At 34.8% G+C, this 8,359-nt stretch overlaps 1 long non-coding RNA gene across 1 annotated transcript; it reads left to right on the top strand.

Moving 5' to 3' along the window:
* The first annotated feature begins 295 nt into the window (after positions 1–295).
* On the top strand, positions 296–6,007 carry LOC141045837 (uncharacterized). The gene is made up of 2 exons (XR_012218327.2): positions 296–682; positions 2,387–6,007. It is a non-coding gene; the product is annotated as an uncharacterized LOC141045837 (long non-coding RNA).
* The last annotated feature ends 2,352 nt before the right edge of the window (positions 6,008–8,359 follow it).

Below are 8,359 nucleotides of genomic sequence, written 5' to 3'. Positions count from 1 at the left end.
TAAACCAAGAGGAAGCTTACTCACCCTAAACCTAGTCACTAAGGTGGTTGCAGCTTTGGTAAAGCATCTAAGAACAAGTGCCTTTATCTATGTTCTATTGTTTCCATGATTGTAAGAATGATAAAATTTTGCTATAATTGTGATTATGATGAAAATAGACCATTTTTTTTTTTTTATTATTATTAATAGCCGTTCTAGCAACAAAGAACTAAACTAAGGCAATCTCTAATTTGATTCATTTTATTTATAAATTTTTTTATTTCGCCTTATATTTTTTAAAAATCTTACAAAATATAAATAGACAACCAATATTTGTGGAGGACAGAAAAGCCCGTTCCAATTCACACCAGGTGGCGGAAGCAGACAAAGAAGCGAGGAGGTGAATGGTTCTCCAACTCCAGCTATGGCGATGGAGGTTCCCCCTCTCGCTTCGCTTCTCTTCGCCCTTCACCAGGAGGATTGATCTTCACACATCCGCGCTTCTTCTCATCACGCAGATTTTGGAGCTTTGGTCAGTCGCAGATGCAGTTCATTTTGTAGCACATACATGAGAGTGGGGATGGGTGCAACGGGTAGAAATGAAGGCAGATGTGAGGTCTGAGTCGGGGCTTGAGGGGCGGGGACATGGAGAATGTGAAGCTGTTGTTAGCTCTGTGTCTTGCATTTTTCGAGTATTTAGTAGGTACTCGCACTTCATGACATTGCCCACGCACAATGTTTACAACGATATATATATATATATATATATATATATATTAAATATTTTTCATTCAGTGGTTTGATGACCGTCAATAGGTCATGCGGGTTGAAGCATATGAAGTGGTAGGATGTGATTTGAGAGAGGTTGTGAAGTGGCTTTACTATTGGTTTCTGGTGTGAATTAGTGGAGTTTATTTATTCAATTGTCGGGTTTCTGAATGCTGAATTTCTGATGTTCTGCTCGAAATTACATTGTGCATCTGAATAGTTGTGTATGGTGACATGCCGAAATCTCATGCGCATTGCGTAAGCCAAACATTTCATGGAGAGTTTTGGGTGAAACAATTTGGTTTTTTCTTGTTTTAGCTCTGGATTTCAGATATTGTACGGTTTTCTGTTTCCAAGTATTATACCACTGTTGCATGTGATTCAGCTACATACGTCTTATTAACAGCTAAGATATTTAACTTAAGAACGTAGTTTATAACCATCCAGTTTTAGCGAAAGCTTCTCAGGATTATGATCGTGCTTGACAAGTGATTGTGAGGTTCGATCCTCCTCGATGTTTAATCTTTCCTAGTGTGTGATTTTTTGGAGTCCCCTGAAGCCCAAGGCGCTTACAATGAATTTACGTGTACAGACAAGGATTACTCCGTTGCAGGTTTCGTATCGAAAAGGGTGGTGACTCTCTAGTGTGGGATGAAAGAGAGACGGTGAAAGCTATAATTTCCTCCTCATTCCCACACATGATTTTCGTCTTTGCATCATACTGCCTTCTCGTGACCTTTTGTAAACATTGAATAGATGGAGGTTTACTTCACTTGCAGGCTGTATGAGCTTTTCACATATTGTGATTTCGTAAGTTCGTCAATTATTTTATAGTACTCACCCTTGCAGCAGGTTTGTTCTAAGCCACTGCCGCAGCTTTGCGGAGCCGACAACCATTTTTTTTTCCTATGTTACTATCAGCCATATCGACTTCATTGATCGTATGCTTCAAGATTCTTCAGTTCAGTACGTCGATTGCGAATTCCAATGAAGGAGCGCAGACTCAACACTTTTGGTCTTGTTCCGCTTAGTGACTTTTAGCAAAACTTATCTTTATGGCTCCTGCTTTTACCCAGTCCAGCTGAAGCCTTTCAATCTACGTCTTTTCTGGCTTTTCAGCTAATTAGCATTGCTTTGAAGGATCCGTCTAACTTTCATGTTACATACTCCACTAATGAAGGTGACTTACTCATGTAGCACACGACCAAGATTTCGTTTGGCTGAGCTGTCTAAGAGCATTCCTTTTATTGTTGTGAATTAATTGTGATTGCAAACAGCTTTGAAATCTGCTCGGAAGTTGGAGCAGGTTGGAGATTACGCATGTAATTTCTCAATTTTTTTATAAATTATATATTTTAAACTAATCTGTATTACTCGTGTAGCAGTCATGACGTCTTTCGTGACTTTCGATTGACTTGAAAGCTTGTTCTTGTTTTTGCATTATGAAGAAGTCTTGTAACTGAAGTAAGACTTGACGCATGCATGAATCAGGAAGCAGTGAGCATTTCACGGTGATCGAGGACCTCGTATCTTGAACGAACGAATTTTTTTTTTTGTTTATTTTTGTTTTCTGTTTCTATCCCTACAAACTGTAAACTAATCTCTCATACTAAATGCTTCGTCTATTTCTTCCTTGCAGATCTTGTTGGGCCTCACCTGTGGTGATGTTCAGTGGCACTTGATGCCCGTAAGTCAGGAGCGGGTTGCCATTGGAAGTTGTTTCCGCTCAAAACACATGTAATTGTCGGTGTTATCTTGATATCATCACCAAAAACTACTGCTGTAGGCAATTTCCTGAACCCCACTAACTGTATAGGTTACGACTATTGAAGACAATTGAGGCATTTTGTATGAAAGTATCGATGAAATGATTATGAAGTGCATGACTATGTGTTGTGCACGTTAATTATCTTATTCGGATAGTTTTCAATGACGATAAAACATTAAAGAAACACAATATTTGTGTGATGAACATTATGCCTTAGAGAAATAGAAGTTTGCGCTTTATGGAACAAAATTTCACAAATGAGGTTTACGACACAGATATGGGTCTATTCTACTATTAATGGTGTATATGAGAAGATATCTTTGTGTATTATTTCTGTTCACCATTACTGTTTTCGTTAGCTGCTATGATGAAGAAAAATGTTGGAAGCAGTTCACGATGATGCTTTGTTTCTCAAAATTCTGTCAGACGTCGTGGTCGTCGGTCCATGATCACTGGGTATTGATGATGAGGTAGGTTGCCAGGGGTGTGTCTGCGATATGAATGTTTCGTGATTCTGCGGGGATGATCGTTCACAACCTGCCTGTTTGGTGTTGCATTGTGCATGCTCGTGATTTTCCAGTTAAGATAAAGGGCATGCACAAATTTTCGCCGTGGTGGGGCAGTGTCCAAACCCTCAAATCAGTCATGAAAAGAATTATTCTCACTAATTAGTCCGAAGAATAAAATCCCAGAGGAATGATTTCCTTTCAGCCTCGGTTCTATTTGTTCACTTTCTCGTAACTCCGCTTCTATGTGTGTGGGTGTGTTTGTGTTGTTGAAAAGGATTCTTACAGCTGTTGTGTCGCTTTCATCAATGAGGTTAACTCAGATTCATGCCTTGAATTATAAACAACTGTTGACATTCGTCTCACTCTGCAGCGTAGTCTATGTGAAGTCGTTTTACGTAGTGATTTATTTGTTTTAGGGATGCAACAGTCTTGGTTACAGGTCTTTGCAAGGTTTATGCTTTGGACCTGCATTGCTGGAATTTCTAGAATTTTGGAACAAGCGGGGAAAGTGATTATCTGTTTATTTGTTTACTATTCACTTAAAGATTGTTTTTCAAGCTGTATACAGTTTGTACACTGGTAGGGAAATTCAGCCTTTTTTCGAACACTAGGTGGAATGTTTCATGATCCAAAACTTCGGCAAACTGGATACACCCTCCTGTTCATGGTAAATGCTTCCCAGCATTTTTGTGGAGGTTGGGTCTGTTGTGTGAAGCTTGATCGCCTTTTAAGCTACTTTGTGGGGAAGCCACATTATGTTGCGCAAGAGTAATAAAACTGAGATGCAATTGCTTCAACTCATAATTCTATCATGCAGGGTTTAGATTGTTTCGGAGTCTTCCTATGACATTGTTGGGCTGATTTTTATGTGAACCTTTTAAAAGGACTTTGTATGAGGGAGATTCTCATAGTTTCATCAATCAAGGCTTCTTGGATCATATTGGAGAACTCTATGATGTAGTTGGGAATCTTGAGCTGCTGCACTTCTTGAATCCCGCTATCACAGCAGTTTTATGTTATTTCTAGCTAGGGATTCAGTTCATGAGTTCTGCAACTGTGATATTCTCTTAGGTAGTGGCCATCTACAGATTGTAGATCAGTTAGAAAACGAGGTTTCATATTCTTGGTCCCACTAAGGTGAATAATTGGAGGTTTGTTCTAGTTTCATTTCTAGCAGTTCTTTGCCAACAGCGGATGTTGCTATCGTTTCACAATCATTACGGTAACAGTTCATGCATATTCAAAATCCTACTAAGGTTTTTGTTTATTTAATGTCAAGTCGATTTCTAATTTAAAAATCTCAGGATGTCGGCTTGATTCAAGTGACCTTTGGACTGCACAGGGAGATTGCAACGCAGGTCCAATGTGTTGGTCTTATTTAAATTAGGCATCTAGGAGTTGGTTTTCAGGCACACATCTCATAGTTCTCAATTACTCGCTTCTAATGCAGTCTCAGTTATTGCAAAGTTGTGTTTATTTTTGGCTGTAGTTGTATTGAAGGCTTACTCGCGTCATTGTGGATCTAGCGCCTTCAACAACCCCTCCCCTTTCAACAAAAGAAAAATAAAACAGAAAACGAAAGAAAGAAAGAAAAGAACGCTCATGCACAATGAGAATGGCCAAATGTCAGCCCCGAACGTTTGAAGATGCAATTGCTGTCCACCTTGGTATGAAGGCACCTAGTCCCATCGGCATTAATTTGGGTAAATAGAGAATTCTAACTACCAAATGAGGATAAATTGAGGCCCTCTCTTTGGTCACGATCATTGAACTACATTTGCATAGCTTCAGATTGCTATTTCATTTACAGGTTAATAACCCAACCTGAAAATCCATTGGCATGACAAATGCCACTCTGTTGCATGCTAGCAGCAAATAAAGTCTCATTAGTGTAGCAGTATTACTAATGCCAGAAGCAACCCATAGAGACCAACAAGAGTACAGACATTACCATAATTTGCTCGCAACGCCTACTTCTTTACAAACTATGTTGGAGCAAAAACATAGAGTTAGTTAACTTCTGAAGAGTCAGCCCATTTCAAACAAGCAGGAGCCAAGCCTTACTCTTGTTGAGTTTGTTAAGAATAATTGCAGCTTGAGGAACTTCTATGGAGTGCAAAACAAAGCGTCTTTGATGAGGGCTTGCCCACACCGAAGGTTAGAGTTAAACTGTGCCCTGGGGTTAAGAGACTGTACCAGGTGGTGATTAATATGCTCTTGCAGTTGTGTAGCCAGTCATATTGGAGTGTTAGATTACAACTTGGGTGCAACTTACATCAGGAGTAAGATTCTCCCCTTTTCACGCTGTTCATACCCAGCTGGAAAAAAGTGAACTTTTGAGAAGATCATGAGCGCATGAGCACTGCGGATGCGTAGGTATGTATTTTGTCTCTTTTTGATGGGTGGTCTTTGAGTATGCTTTGTTCTCATTCTTTCTTCTTTACTTGGTGCACCTATGGCACCAGCTCTGTCTGCCAGTGTTCAAGAGACAGGAATTCATGCTCTAAGCTCACAAATGGTAAGTGGAGGGTATGCTTTTGATGCTGCTTTTTCTGTGTCGTGTGTGAAGTGAGGGTGGAATAGTGTTAGTGAAGTTGAAAAGTCTTACAGAATCATGCAAGGATAAGGATTCTATTATGAGTTTTTGTTTAAGGTTATTCATGAGTTGAATGTCACCCATGGCTTTGTAGATGTGAAATATCAGGCACTTTTGAGCAGATCGTTGGTCCATAATCTTTCTCCCTTCTCTTTCTGTGTGATATCCTAGTCACATGTCCATGCACTCTTTGGATGTGTGGAAAATATTACACACATTTTTTTGCTTGATATTTAAGATTAATTTATGATTTTAAGCATAAATATGTGTGTAATATTAAAGTTAAACCACTTAAAATTATAAATTGCAAGAAGTTATCTATGAACAATAAAAAATAGGAAGCACCACCAAAAAAAAAAAAAAACAATAGAGACGAGGGTTTCATTTCCATCTGCAACCTTGTATCTTTGTTGCAACATTAAAGAAGCAACAATTTAGGGTTGGTTGTTCTTGTTTAATGCAACCAATTCATGAGATTATTGGTTTGGTTTTATTAAAGCCAATACCATATATAATGATTTCATTAAATGGTAGGTACATAAAATCTGATTTTTTACAAGATTCAATACATTAATCTATAATAGTTGTAAAATAATCTTAATCTAATAATTGATTTATGACTTAATTTTATTAATCAAGTAGTAGTATTTAAAAAATTCCTTACCTAAAATATTAGTATGCTAGCTATTATAGGTGTAATAATCTAAAATTAAAATTACTTTCTTTTATGATGTAGGATGGTGTGACAAAGTAGCTTTATGTGTAATAGTTAGATTGTAAGTTTGAATCATTGCTACTACCTTGATTGGGTGCATTAAAGTGTAACAGCTTGCTAATTTAGCTTTCTAGCAATCAAAATTGGTACTTTTTTTGATTGCATACTATAGATGTGTGTATCTAGCATCCAAATATTCTATCATTATTACTAATCTAATTTGGCTATAAAGATTGTAAAATATCTTCACCAAAGACATATTTATGTTAATTAAGTAACTAAGAATAAATTCTTTTTAAACCTTACTTTATAGCCAACTTCATAAATTTTTAGCTGTTGGCTTGTAAACAAGTTTACAATAATAGTTCCAATAGCTTGTATCAAATAAAAAAAATATGTCATAAAAATTAATCAACATAATGAATTTATTAGAGTATAATTTTAAAATATATCATAGATTTTTTTTTAAGTTTTTACATTTATATCAATTAATTTTTATCTATTGTAATATATTTAATAATAATTTAAAGAATATTAAGTCCTTAATTCTACCTTTGGTGTTAATAAATGCATCTTATAAATTTATAAGAATTATTAATAATAAATTCATTTATTATGCTTTTATACAAATAAAGATAATATCTATAATTTTTTAAAGAATAAATCATCAATTTTTAAAAAATTCAAGGATATCTTTATTTATTTTTATTTAAATAGCAGAGATATTTATAAAAAATAATTTTTTTAGGTGTTTCATAAAAAAATTAAAGTTTATTCCAAATTGCCTTAAAATTTGTCAAATTTATTTGATTAAATAAATTTTTATTATTACAACACAAAAATATTTTTACTTATACTTTAATATCTTTTAAATACTAAAAATCATATTACTTAAAGTTGACAGTTTATGATTTAATTTTTAAACCCTTTGTCAACTTCTTACAATTCTATTTGATTTAAAAGTGTTTCAATCTTAATACTATTTATGCAATAATTATTTGAAGATAATAAAAATATTAAATAATAAATATTTGAAAAAAAACCATAGTAAGTATAATATTCTACTTAAAATAAAATTAAAAAAACTAAAATATCTATAATATTATGTAAGAATATAATAATGAAATATGATAATGTATCAAATTAATAAATGAGCAAATATATCAATAAGGTTATAATCAAGCTTGTGTAACAAGGTATAGATAAGATAATTGTATAGATAGTTAGAACTATAGAAGTTTCTAGAATTGAAATTAGGTTAGTGGATCACATAAGATCTACCAAGAAACATTCTAAAAAGAATTTAGGGTGGTTATTTAAATGGAGTCCACCATAGAACCTTCTAAAAAAGGCTTAAGATGCTTATCTAGGTAGTGCCCATGATAAAACTTTTTAAAAAAAGAATTTAAGGTAGTTATCAAGATAGAGTCTGCTACCTAAGAATATTCTAGAAAGTCTAAGGTGGTAGGATAAGATATGAAAAGTACTGGCTAGAGCCTTTTGAGGCATCTGGTTAGATATGGCTTTGGATCCTTTTTCTTATTAAAATTTGATTTTGTATCTTTTTGTTCACTTTTGTTCTGTTCTATTTTCATTTGCTCAGTTTTATCTTTCATGTCTTATTCTATCTAATTCCGCTCAATTTTTTTTTGGTCTATTTTGTCCTATTTTTTGATGAGGCTTTACATTACTATGGACTAGAAGGATCTTGGATTTTTGAGATAGTCTAATCTTGATTCATTGCTATCAGATCGAGTGTTAAACTATTTATTTTTAGTAGCATATCAATAGTCTTCATTTAGTCTATCGTCAGTTGTTGTCGTCACATTAGGTACTATGTTGATGCTACCATGAGCTACTTTTAAAAAAGCAATCAAGGAAAGAAGTATATACCTTGTAATTGACCGAGAGAAAATATTGAGTAATACGTGTGAAGAAGAAATCTTGAGATTTACAAATGCTTATGTCTTAGAAGAAAAATTTAAGGTGACAAAGCTAAAGTATGATGTTATCTTTGGTATGCT

This window comes from Physcomitrium patens, chromosome 10 (assembly GCF_059467195.1).
Source record: "Physcomitrium patens ecotype Gransden chromosome 10, ASM5946719v1, whole genome shotgun sequence".
Classification (NCBI taxonomy): Eukaryota; Viridiplantae; Streptophyta; class Bryopsida; order Funariales; family Funariaceae; genus Physcomitrium; species Physcomitrium patens.
Note: the sequence above shows the minus strand (reverse complement) of the source record. Positions and strands in the feature narration are given on the sequence as shown.